The sequence below is a fragment of the Dasypus novemcinctus genome, chromosome 14, assembly GCF_030445035.2.
Source record: "Dasypus novemcinctus isolate mDasNov1 chromosome 14, mDasNov1.1.hap2, whole genome shotgun sequence".
In the NCBI taxonomy this organism is placed as follows: domain Eukaryota; kingdom Metazoa; phylum Chordata; class Mammalia; order Cingulata; family Dasypodidae; genus Dasypus; species Dasypus novemcinctus.
The window spans coordinates 63295644-63309280 of NC_080686.1; the positions used below are offsets into that span (position 1 = coordinate 63295644).

General features: G+C 40.1%; 1 non-coding gene across 1 annotated transcript; it reads left to right on the plus strand.

Moving 5' to 3' along the window:
- The first annotated feature begins 10452 nt into the window (after positions 1-10452).
- LOC111763824 (small nucleolar RNA SNORA32) lies at positions 10453-10573 on the plus strand. Its single transcript, XR_002796591.1, has one exon. It is a non-coding gene; the product is annotated as a small nucleolar RNA SNORA32 (small nucleolar RNA).
- Positions 10574-13637: the final 3064 nt, after the last annotated feature.

Consider the following 13637-nt stretch of genomic DNA (forward strand, 5'->3'; position numbering starts at 1 on the left):
AAGAATTAAAACTTTCACTATTCACAGATGATATGATTGTATATATAGAAAATCCTGAAAAATCTACAACAAAGCAGCTAGAGCTAATAAATGATTTCAGTAGAGTGTCAGGATATAAGATCAATATGCAAAAATCAGTGGTTTTCCATACACTAATAATGCACAATCTGAGCAAGAAGTCAGGAAAAAAAATTCCATTTACAATAGCAACTAAAAGAATCAAATATTTAGGAATAAACTTAACCAAGGAGGCAAAGCACTTGTATTCAGAAAACTATAATTCATTGCTAAAAGAAATTTTAAAATACATAAATAATTGGAAGAATATTCCATGCTCAAGGATTGGAAGACTAAATATCATTAAGATGTCAATTCTACCCAAATTGATATACAGATTCAATGTAATCCCAATAAAAATTCCACCAGCATCTTTCAAGGAAATGGAAAACACAATTATCAAATTTATCTGGAAGGGGAAGAGTCCCTAAATAACCAGAAACATTTTAAAAAGGAAAAGTGAAGTTGGAGGACTCTCACTTCCATACTTTAAATCATATTACCCAAAATATAGACACAGAGACCAATGGAACCAAACTGATGACTCAGAAACAGACCCTCACATCTATGGCCAAGTGATTTTTGACAAGCCTGTCAAGCCCTCCCAGTTGGGGCAGAGCAGTTTATTCAACAAGTGGTGTTGGGAGAACTGGATATCCAAAGACAAAAGAAAGAAAGAAGACCCCTACCTCACAGCTTATACAAAAATTAACTCAAAATGGATCACAGACCTAAATATAAAAAGAAATACAATAAAGCTCCTGGAAGAAAATGTAGGGAAACATCTTCAAGACCTGGTGGTAGGTGGTAGATTCTTAAACCTTACACCAGAAGCAAGAGCAATGAAAGAAAACATGGATAAATGGGACCTCCTCAAACTTAAACACTTCTGTGATTCAAAGGACTTCATCAAGAAGTGAAAAGGCAGCCCAGTTGATGGGAGAAAATATTTGGAAATGACTTATCCGATAAGGGTTTTATTTCCATTCCATATAAAGAGATCATACAACTCAACAATAAAAGAGCAAGTAATCCAATTAAAAAATGGGCAAAAGATTTAGACATTTCTCTAAAGAGGAAATACAAATGGCCAAAAAGCACATGGAAAAGTATTCCATATTGCTAGCTATTAGGGAAATGCAAATTAAAACAACAATGAAATATCTAACACCACATAGAATGGCCATTATTAAAAAAAACAGACAACAATAAGTCCTGGAGAGGATGTGGAGAAATAGGAACACTCCTTCACTATTGGTGGAAGTGTAAAATGGTGCAGCCTCCGTGAAAGACAGTTTGGCGGTTCCTCAGGAAGCCAAATATAGAATTGCCATATGATCCAGCAAATCCTCTACTAGGAATATATCCAGAAGAACTACAAACTATGACATGAACAGACATATGCACACCAATGTTTATAGCGGCATTGTTCACAATTGTCAAAAGATGGAAACAACCTGAGTGTCCATCCACCAATGAATGGATAAACAAAATGTGGTATAAACATACAACGGAATACTGCAGTTCAAAGAAATGAAATTGGGACATATATGATAACATAGATGAGTCTTGAAGACATTATACTAAGTGAAGTAAGCCAGACACAAAAGGACAAATATTGCATGGTCTCATTAATATGAACTAAACACAAATAAGAAACACATGGAATTAAAACCTAGAGTATAGGTTATAAGGAGATAAGAAGAGGGTTGAGAAGTACAATGGATGATTAATGTATGCAGAAGTTTTAATTAACTTGATTGTAAAGTGTGGAGATGGATAGAGTTGATAGTAAGTAACACATTATAGTGAGTAACAACTGGTTTATAAATGGGATTATAACTGAAAAAGGTAGTCTAGGGAAGTAAATGTCAATAGAAAGGAAGCTAAAGAATAATCCAGGGACTGAATAACACAGTGAACCCAGAGGTGGTTGAGAATTATGGTTAAGGGTACAAATGCAAGAGAGTCTTTCTGTGAGCTAGAGCAGATATACATCACTATTGCAGGGTGATGGGTATATAGAGAAACATGGGAAAACTACAACTGGTGTGACCTATAGACTGTGTTTAACAGCAATTCTATAATATTCTTTCATCAATGCCAAAGCTATACTGTTTTGATAGTGGAGGTGTATGGAAAGAGTGTGCCAAATATATGCTATGGATGATGATTGGTGGTAATAGTCTGATGATATTATCTCATACTCTGTAACAAATGTTCCACCAAGGTGTGGAGTTGTATGGGAAATCTACATATCTGTATGATTGTTTTGCAAGTTCACAATATCTGTAACAAAAATATTTTTTAAAAAAATATATAATATAGGTTGGGAGAAAATACACCAAATGTAAGATAAGGACTATAGTTGGTAGTAATATTTTGATGATGCTCTTGCATAGTTTGTAACAAACATTTCACACCAATGCAAAGAGTTGGTGGAGGTGTGATGTATGGGACCCCTGTGTGATGTTATGTATGTTTATTTTGTAAGTTTGCAATCTTTACTATACATTTATTGTTTATGTGTGTTCATGTATGAATGATATACTTCAATAAAAATAGAAATAATAATAAAATAAACTGAGGGTAGAAAGCAGATGTGGCTCAAATGATTGAGCTCTCACCTACCACATAGGAGGTTCATTGTTCGGTTCCCAGTGCCTCCTAAAGACGATAGTGACCTGGCATGATGGGCAGGTGTGGCAAGCTGACACAACAAGAGACATAAGAAAAACATAAAGAGACACCACAAAGCAGAGAATGGAGGTGACTCAAGCTATTTGGCACCTCCCTCCCATTTCAGAGGTCCCGGGTTGAGTTCCTGGTGCCTTCTAAAGAAACAAGAAAGACGAACAGACACAGGAAGAAGAAATTATAAGGGGATAGGAGAAATAAATAAACAAAGTAAATCTTTAAAAAAATAAACTGAAGGGAGCGGATATGGCTCAAGCCATTGAGTGCCTACTTCCCACGTGGGAGTTCCCAGGTTTGGGTCTCTGTGCCTCCTAAGAAAACGAGTAACAGACAAAAAACAAAGCAAATGAAAAGAGTCAGTTCAGGGGAGCTGGTGTTGCTCAGTGATTGAGTGCCGGCTTCCCATATGTGAGGCCCCGTGTTCAATCTCCAGCCCCCGGTACCTCAAAACAAACAAACAAACAATAAAAACCCGAGGACATAAAAAAAAATTAAGGAGCCATGTTATTTGTGTCCAAAATACAACCATTGCATATATATTTGCCTTCTTACAGAGCATAGGTGATCCAATCACCAAACCCAAGTGTGGGTACTGAGGGGCATTGAGGGGACTGCTCACCACACTGTGTTCAGTGAGACATTAGGTATGTACGGACTGGAAAGGACTGGGGAAGCTGATATGAACTGTGAAATAATAAGACAAACCTGACATGCCCAGACCTCACTAGCCTGCAGGAACCAAAGGGCCACAATAACATTACTAGGCTGGGGGGAAAGGAGTGCTGGGAGCGATAGAGGGTTGTGGCTACTTTGCATTGATCTTCCAAGGAGATGCTGCTGCTGGAAGTACATTAGTGAATGCTGATATCAGATCCTCTTGATGTACCAGGACTTAGCAAGAGTTCTGTAAGAGCCCATTTGGATTGCTATTAGATGCTGATGTTTCTGCATCAGCAGCTGTGCCCACTTCTTCTTTAGCTTTAGCAGGCATGAGACATTATTCCTGGAGCACCTTCTTTACTGGCTAACTCTACTCCTCCTTGAGGCTCAGGCAGGCTTCCCTGAACTGTTATCCCAACAGGCACTGGGTGTGGATGTGAAGAGGTGGGGGAGGTGAGGGCAGGTAGGGATGGTTCACAGAGCTTCTTGAGTAAGCAAGGGTCAGCAGGTGATGTCCCACCTACAAATGTCCACCTGTAGGTGACCAGTCCCTACCCCACATATCTATAGTTGCTTGTTAGAAATTCTTTAAGGCTAACAAATGGCACTTTATTTAGGGAGGGAATATTTCCTGAGAGGGTGAATTCTATGGACCATTCTTCACACCTTCATTTCATTTTGCCTTCATCACACCTTAGCTGAGTACAGAGAAGGTAGACAGGAAGTGATAGAACTAAAGAAAGAAGAGGAGGTGGAGCAAAGGAGAGAAAGAGAATGGAGGGCCAGGATGGGAGCTATGCTCCAGCAGGAGCTGTAATGATTTTCTCTTTCAAAGAGGTCCTCTTTCACTTTTACCTCTTACTTCTCTCCACTTAAGAGTTCTGGAAAAGTCTCTACTCTCAGGGCCTCTGTGTAGATGGCAAAGTATATGAAAATAATGTTGTTTGCTCTCTGGTTTGAGGTTTGGTCCAAGCTTTTGTCATCAGCTCTGTTTTTTGTTTCCAGCCTCTGGTTGTTCCCTTCCCTGGTGCAAGTTCTCAAGCTTTCTCTCCAGGTTCTATTGCCAATGCAACACAATTCCTTCTGAAGCTTTCTGGCTACCATCCACAAGGGATTGGGATCCAGACTGGTTTCCCTCATTGTCCCATCTATTCTCCTTGGGTCACTTAAGTGATTCTTGGGTCGAGTGTCCTTTGAGGGCACACACTCAAGATAATTCTCAAAAGAGACTCAATGCTCTTCACCCCTGTAGGTGAGAAATTCATGAGAGTATAGTTTTGAGGCAGAATTCCTTCTTATCTCTGGACCTTTCAGTTCTTGCTGTTAAGACCTCCAACTGATCGGATGAGGTCCAGCCACATTATGGAGGATGAGCACATTTACTTAAGGTCATCTAACTGTAGATGCTAATCTCATGCATGAAATGCCTCTACAGTAACAACTAGGGTAATGTTTGTTACCAAACAACTGGACACCATAGCGTAGCCTAGCTGACACATAAAATTAAACATCATATCTTGTAAGGTTGGTCAGTGCACTCAACCACAGGATTTATGGTGAGTGAAATTTTCTTCATTGCAATACCTTTAAACCAACCCTCCATGTTTTTTGGTTTATTTTTCATGTACTCCTTTTGGGGTGCCCCAAAGCCCTGAATCATGCATTAAATCATACCAATTCAATCCACAGTTTTTCCATACAACTTCCCTATCTGTATCTCTTCAGTACAAGCCACAGACCAGGTGGTGCATCCTCACCTCAGTTCCTGGCTCACAATTGCACCCACTCCTGCTAAGTGATTATGACATTAGTACATCACGAAAGCACATTTAAAATTTTAAAAGAATCTCCAGGAAAATAGGGGACAATAACCCACGATAAGTAGTGAAGCAGACTTTTTCTAAAGACGGGTATCAATGTATGCCTTAAAACCCAACTACAGTTAGAGGATTTCATAAGGCTTTTATATCCCTTGGTAACCAACGTATGTGCAAAGTTTATAAACATGTATTAAGAGAGACTGTGAGCGGAAACCACGCTGCACTGAGAGTGAGAAGAGCCAGGCCTAGCCCCAAGTCTGTGGCTGATCAACTGGGTGGTCTGGGGAAGCTGATTTATAATTGTCTGATACAGTGTTTTAGAGTCCATCAGTGGCCCTTAAATATGTGCCTCAGACCACCTGCATCCAAATCAACAGTTACACTTACGTATAGTGCATATTCTTGGACCCCTTCCAGGCCTATTGATCAGAATTTCTGGGTATAGGAACCAGGAACTGCTTTGATAGCACCATCTAGGAGATTGTTAAGCACACGGAACTCTGAGACTCACAGGGTTCCATGAACATCCCTCCCACACGTTTTCAAACCCTGCTTATTCATGTAAGTCAGAATTTGATTGCTTTGGACCCAAAGATCATTGCAAAAATCCCTGAGAAAAAAACCAGCAGATGTGTTCTTCAGAATACTCTTTCACTCATCAAATATTTATCCTGCACTTTCTACATGTCAATATTTTTAGGCTACAATCAAAAGAGATAAAACCACTGCCCTCATGGAGCTTACATTCTAGTATGTGTAAGAAGAAATAAATCAACAAACAAAAAATAGGGGAACTATATAGTATATGTTAGAAGGTGATAAGTGTCATGAGGGAAAAATAGAACAAGCTAGGAGGATTGGGATGGAGAGCTGTTAAAATTTCTCCTAAATTAAATACACCCATAAAAATCTACATATTTTTTGGAAAGTCCTGACTGGTGGGCCCAACTATGTCTTGAAGTGGGTCTCAGGGAATGTAGTGGATGCTGTTGGTACCCCACCCAGATCCCCTTTAGGGAGGCTGATACGTCCAACCCCAGCTACTCCCACCACCCCACTCTCTCCCCACCCCAGTACCTCTCCTGAGCCAATGACTCAAGGACCTATGGATGGCCTCTTGCCTATAGGTGGGGTCAACCTTCCTCGTGGTGTAATTTTGCATTCCCAAACTCTCTCTGGGATCAAGCTGGAGCAAACCTTCAACTGAGGCCTTATCCTTCTTCCCTCACTCCCCTTGTCTTGCAAGCTCTCCTTTGATAAATCACTTGTACAAGAATCCCTGTGCCAAGTTCTGCTTCTGGGAACTGGCCTAAGACCAGGTCCCAACCAATTGGATATGAGCCTTACTTTGTGGGGTCTACAGACAAAACTGAAGTTTGTTAGGGCTCAGTCTTCCCCAGATCTTCATTGTTCCATTTTCAGCCTCAATTTATGTTTACTATTGAGTGTCTTTTGGGTACCTGACATTACCATGCAGAGAAAAGCAATATGAGGCCCTCTGAGACGCCCTTTGTTTGTCTCATTCCTCAGCCATAGGCATTTCCTGGGTGCCTGCTAGTTGCCAGGAGCTGGGCTAGGCTTGGGATGCAGCATCCATATAAGGTGGCATCATACCTTAGGGCATGCTTCATTTTCTCTCAAACTCTGTTAATAGTTAACATTTGAAAATGACCAAACTTTCTGGACAATCAGCTGACTTAAATTTCATCAGCACTGCTTTCTCATCAGCAATGTTTTCTTTCTTTCTTTTTTTTTAAAGCCAGCTTGGACACATCTCTGTTCAAATAAATGAGCTTTTTCATCTTAACTGAAGCAAATAGAGAAGAGAGGGCGAGGGCAGAAGAGACTGGTGCAAGAAGAATATTCTATTGTAACAAGATACAAACATGTCTCTCTAACTTTTTTATTTACGAAAAGAAAAGCTCTACTTTTCCTCATTAATCACCAAAGAATTTGACTTCTTTGAATGATGCTGATAGATGCCTAAGCAGACATGCCTCTTGGTCTTGAGAACAGACATTCTTGAAATATTTGCAAGATTAAGAAGAAAATGTTTGGTAGGTTTTTCTTTAAAATAAATTGTGTAATATAACTTTTCTTTGCCCTGGCACAGGGTTGGAGATGTCTACAGAAGTTTGCCAAGGGCCTCCGTGGTTAAAGCAGTCATGCCTGCGAGCCCTAGAGCGCTGGGGAGAAGACCTGCACCCAAAAAGAGGGCGGCAATGGTCTTCAACTAGCAGAGCTTCTCTGAAGAGAGGGTTGAACCCCCCAACTCTGATGCAGGCAGTAGCTTCATGAATGCTTTATGAATATGATTTCTAAAAGACAAAAGAAAATAAACAGTTGGGCATAAATAAAAAACAGAAGTCACTGCATGCTGGTATTTTACCTACCTGGAGAGAGGAGGGACCTGGTAGAATTTAGAAGGAAAAGAGTGCCAGTGACTCATTGCTGAAGAGCCAGGCTTTCAGAAAGTTTCCCGCAGGCAGTAAGAGCTGCAGTGTTACTCACAGGGCACTTTTCCCTGCCTCTATTCAAAACTCACAAAAGAAAGTGCCCAAGCTTTCAGAGGTCATCTCTGCCACCTCCCACGCACGTCTCTCCCCACTACCTAGAGCAGGGGTTCTTAACCAGGGGTCCACAGGCCTCCCCTAGGGGGTCCGTGAGCCTGAATGGAAAAAAAATCAACTTATTATCTTTATTTTCTCTGACCTCTAACTGAAACCTAGCATTTCCTTCACTTATGAATGTATGCAGTAAGTAAATTACAGTAGCATTCACTTCACCTGACTGGCAAAGGGATCCGTGGAGCAAAAATTAATAACCCCTGACCCAGAGGGAGGCTTAGGTCACCTTAAGGCACCACTTCTCAACTAGCAGGTGCAGGAGAATCACCAGGGAGATCTTGCTAAACCACAGATTTTGATTGAGTAACTCTTGGGAGGGGCCACAAAATCTGCATTTCTAATAAGCTTCCAGGTGATTCTAAGGCTAATGTGGTCTTTGACCCACACTTTGATAGCACTGACCTGGCTGGTTCGGAACTATCCCACGCTGAGGGGAGAAAAGTTGACAGCTACGGCCATTACATTGATAAAGGAATAAGGTCCAATGATTGAGTGTGGCTAGCAATGCCTCCCATCACCCTACTTTATCCTGCCCACAGTGAGGCAATGAGGAACGCTCTCGCCAGCATTCCCTCCTGCCTCCCCCCACCCCCAGATCACATTCACAAGACGCAAAAGCGTAAAATGGACCTCGCATTCACTAGGCGATTTTCTGCTCCATCTCTCCACTTCCAGCTGTTTTCTAACAGCAGTTCAGCAAGGCAGCCTTTTCTCTGCTACAGCAAGGCAGATCATTCTAGAAGGAGCCTACTCCTCCTTGGTGGAGTGTGCTTTTCATTAAACAGCCACTCCAGATGAAAGAGCCATTTGCTTCTAAATTGCATAAATTGCTATTTCTTTATTGCTCTCATAACAGGGGCTGCCCTAAAATTGGCACGAAGGGCTCCCGGTTTGCAGTTTTTCCTCTTTCCCAAGTTTTGCTCATTTTTCACAGCTCTTGAACTCTTCCTCTCAATTCCAGCCTGCCTGAGTGGGAGGGAGAGAGAGTCTGAGAAGGAGAGAGAGGGAAGAGAAGAGGCTGGGGCGGGGGTGGAGGCGGCTCTTAGCCCAGGCTAAGAGCGGCCTTGGCGAGAAGCCACAAGAGGGGCAGCCTTGGGGAAGCTGGCTGTCAAGCTTGAGTGAGCATGTTGACTCAGAAATCCAGGAGAGCCTGGGTAAGGTGCAGCTGGGGTAGCCACTCATCTCTGGCTTGTGTCCCTGGTGAATGTTTACCATATTAATTAGAAAGGAAGCTAGAGGAAAAATGATTCCTCAACAGGGAATGACAGGTTGACAGACATGAGAGCTGTCAAATCACAATAAGGCAGGCCTATCAGTGTTGTCTCTAGGCTTTTGTGTTCTTTGATTAATGCCACAGAGGACGGAGCTGTATGCAGGCTGCTGTTCTGAAATATTCTAGCATGACATGATTCAAAGAGTGCACTCCTGGCTGGGGAGAAAGGTGGGCAGATTGCTTCTGGGAGGGGTAATGACATTCTCACCCTCAAGAGACCACCTCAGCTCAGCAAGAGGCTCCTCGAGACTGTGCACATTCTAATTGATTTCTACGAGGCAGGGCTGGGTTGACAGGCCCTCTGAGAAGCTGGAAGAACACAACTTTCCCACCTGGACCCTCTAGCATCCCTTGGGATTTGTACTAGAGTCTATAAGCACACGGGTGACTTAATATCTTTAAAGAGCTTAGACCAGAGTCTAGCACATTGTAAGCCCTATGTAAATAGTGGCTATTATTAAACAATCTGATTCATTCCAGAGGTGCCCTAAAATCCACCTGGAATTGAGCGACTTCAGATGGTCAGGAGGAACCATCTTTCCTGTGATTCCTTAAAGCAGTCTCCACCCGCCAGCCATGACCACTGTGATGTATATTGCAAAGATTTCTCTACTGATACAAGAGAATGTTTTCCATTGTTTTATGTCTTTTAGAAAATAATTAAATTAGAATGAACCTAAAGTTGCCCTCTGAATAGTAGAGAAAGTTAGTTATAGCTAACTCTCCAAGAATTCTGCACAGTTCTCCGCATATGCAGGCTACGGTGTGGTGCAGGGTAGTAGGTATCAGTGCAAATACTGAAGCCACACTGCCAGAGTTAGCCCTGGCTCCAATAGCTATGGGACTTTGGGTCATTTCCTTTACCCCCTTCACTTCAGTGTCCTCACCTGTGGAGTGGGGAATGATAAAGTACCTACCTTGGAGTGTTGGTGTGAGGATTAAATGTGTCCCCGTGTGGGAAGCCCTTAGCACAGGGCCTGGCACATTGTACTACTATTATTATCACCTCTTTGGAGATGTTGGGTGCCATTTATCATGTGTCTACTAGGGAAAGACCAGGAACCACTCCACTAGGCTGTCTATCAGTCACTCCAGCAGGAAATTGGTCAGTATTTATCCCGGGCTTTCTTATTTGAAAATTCTGATTCAATTATGGAAAACCAATGCTGTATATTCAGGCTTTCAAAACTGATAATTTGGGGGTAAAGTGAAAGCCAAAGGCTTATCTGCTCATTTTACAAAGATTCAATATGATGTCCTTTCAAAATCCAGATACTCCAGTGCATTCTAAATGTAACTCAACTAAAATGTTAGTTTATGGTCATTACCAAGGCTTTTAGAATGCAGTTCTAATTTGCTTTAGTGCTGACCATAAAAAAAACCCACCACTAATCTTTCTTTTTGCTATCTTGCTAGCATTCAGCCTATTGGGAACATTCAATTCCTTATTTTTATTTCACTGCATTGCTTGTATCAGCACTGATCAATAGAAATAATACAAACGACGTGTTATTTTCTAATATCATCTGCAATCAATAAGATTTTACACTTTTTTCATGCTCTGTGTCTTTGAAATCTGGTCATGGCTATTGGACAGTACAGGCCTAGGCTGCTTGCAAATGTGCTTTACCTGGATAATCCAAATAAGAATCCTTCTGAGTGGCTATTAACCAAGTGTTACACAGTAGAGCTAACAGAAGGTAGCCGGTTCCAGAACCCAGTCCTGGAAATAACCTTTATATTCTTGTTATTATGTAGGGCTGACTGGAAACAGTCATGGATTCTTAAACAGGGCAATCTTGAAGACAAGTCTTGTTTCAAGCTTCAGAGGAACTAAGTTGACTTCAATAATTAAACAGTGGAATGATCACATCTTGAGTTCTGTAAATTAAAAAATTATTAACTTACATGCTACACATAATAAAAATACTCATTACAGTGTAAAAATAAGTGTTAGTCTATGGAAGTTTCAAGAATACCCCCCAGCATTTGTCCAGCCTTTTCATTATGAGCCAAATAGCTCTAGTTAATGAAAGAAAGTTTTTTTATATAAGAAACTTCAGAGGATTATGGAGGAAACGATACAATTAGAAAATGACCATTTTGCAGCCCCTAATTAAAAAAAACTGAAATAGACAGTGGCCATTAATGAAGGATAAAACTGTATGGTAAGAAGATGATGAGGAACTTTACAAGGGAGAGAGCAGGATGTTACCACCTGAAGCCACTGATTAATCTTAGCATCACTAAAAATGCAATTAGATGTGGTGCACGGTGAACAAACAGCATCACCATGATGTATACTTGCAAAAAGAAAAAAGGAATTGAATCTAATGAAGACGTCAATTCTAATTTCTAGCCTATAGAAAACATAGGGGATTGAGGAGCATGTCAAATGACACCAAGAGAAAGCAATCACTGAAAACTAGAATATGGGGCATGCTAAAGACACTGACTTGTTTTCTTCAACAAGTCAATTATTTGAAAAGAAAAGAAAAAAACAAATGCAGAAGGAATTCTTCTAGATCAACAGAGATTTAAAAAAGACTAAGAAACATAACAACCAAACACAATTAATGGACTGTATGAATCCTGATTTGAGCAAATAACTGTAAAAAGGCAGATTTTAAATAATTGAGAAAATTGAAGTAAGGCATTGGTATTAGATAATATTAAGGAATTGTTGATTTTGGCAGGTGGGATAGAGTATATAATTATATAAGAAAATATGCCTTTGTTGGAGATTCATGTTGAAGTTTGTAGGGATGAATTGTCATTATGTTTAGAATTCTCTTTAAAATAAGCAACAAAACAACCACCACAAAAAGAAGGGTTTGGGGATAACTGAAACAAATATGACAAAATATGATGGTTGATTAAGCCAGTGACTAGTACATGGGGGGGTTGCTGTGTTTTTTACTTTTGAGTATGTTTGAAAATATTCATAATACAAATTTTAAAATAAAAACAAAAATAAACACTATCAAAGCAAAAACTAAAATAAAATTACAAGTTCAATCCTCTTGTACCCCTTCTCCCCTTTCCTGTGTTTGTGTGTTGTGTGTGTATTTATACTTACAGTCAAAATATTATTTCTCAAAGTTACTTTGGTTCACTCTTTTTTTACCTGCTGCCTTTAGCATCATTATATTATGTATTTCTAACAAGGTCCTTTTGTGTTCCATCCAAATCCTGATTGTTTATGATTCATTTGAATTATATAAAAATTATCATGTTTCAAAAAAAAAAAGAAAAAAATTATCATGTTTCTAGGAGTCAGTGATACACAAAAAGGTATACTCAAAGAAGTGTCACCCCTCCATCCCTACTATTCTGTTCTTTGCACAACATTCCCATCTACTTCCTGTAAGTAACCAGTTTAATTAGTTTCAGCTTACTTTTCCTCTATTTCTTTTGCACAAATGAGGAGACATTTTTATTATGTTATATCTCCTTTCTCTTATCAAGGATAACATGAATATTATACTCAGAATATAGATCTCTTTGGTACTCCTCTCCCCCCCCCCACTTAACAATGTACCCTTGAAATCTCACCAAATCGGTTCATAGAGAACTTTATTTATTTATTTATTTACACAGCTTCATAGTACTCCATTGTATAAAAGCACCATAGCTTATTCAATCTCTATACTATGTATGGACTTTGAGGGTGTTTCCAATATTTTGCAATTATAAACAATGGTGTATTCAACAACCTTGTGTATATGTATTTTTGTATGGTTGGAGTTGTATTAATATCTTTACAGGAGATTCTTAGAAATGTGTTTGTGGGGTCAAAAGGAAAGTGCAGGGAGCAGATGCAGCTCAAGTGATTGAGCACCTGCTTCCCATGTACGAGGTTCTGGATGCAGTCCCTGGTACCTCCTTAAAAAAAATTGAAAAAAAAAAAGGAAAGTTCATACATTATTTTGATAGGTGCTCAATCTTCTGGGTAGCATTTATCATCATCTAAGCCATTATACATTTATTTATTTCCTTACTGTCGATCTTCCCCGACTAAAATGTACATGAGAGCAGAGATTTTGTCTATTTTGTCAACTACTGATTCCTCAACGCCTCTAAGAGGCAAACAGACACACTGTGTGTGGCTTGATATTCCTTTAGTGGAAACAAGGGTTTCCACTGCAGGTGAGAAGCAGCAGTTCCTGATCCGGGCACTCCCGCCCCTCTGTGGGTGGGACTGGAAAGCCTAATGTAAATTACATGTTTACCTGGGGTGAAGTTACCAAGGTCAACTAAAAATATCCTGTGGCTGGAATTATTACTGGTTAGTGAGTATACATCAGTTAGTTTCTGCTTCTCAGAAGCTCAGACTGCCTTTCAGTGATATAACAAGAATTCTAAGACCTTGCGGAAGGAAAAACTAATAATAAAATAATACTTAGCGGTGAAAGTTTGGGGATCATGCATTCATTCTTTCAACAATATTTACTGAGCATTTGCTTGGTGACAAGTTCTTTTCGGGTGCTGAGGTCTCTACAG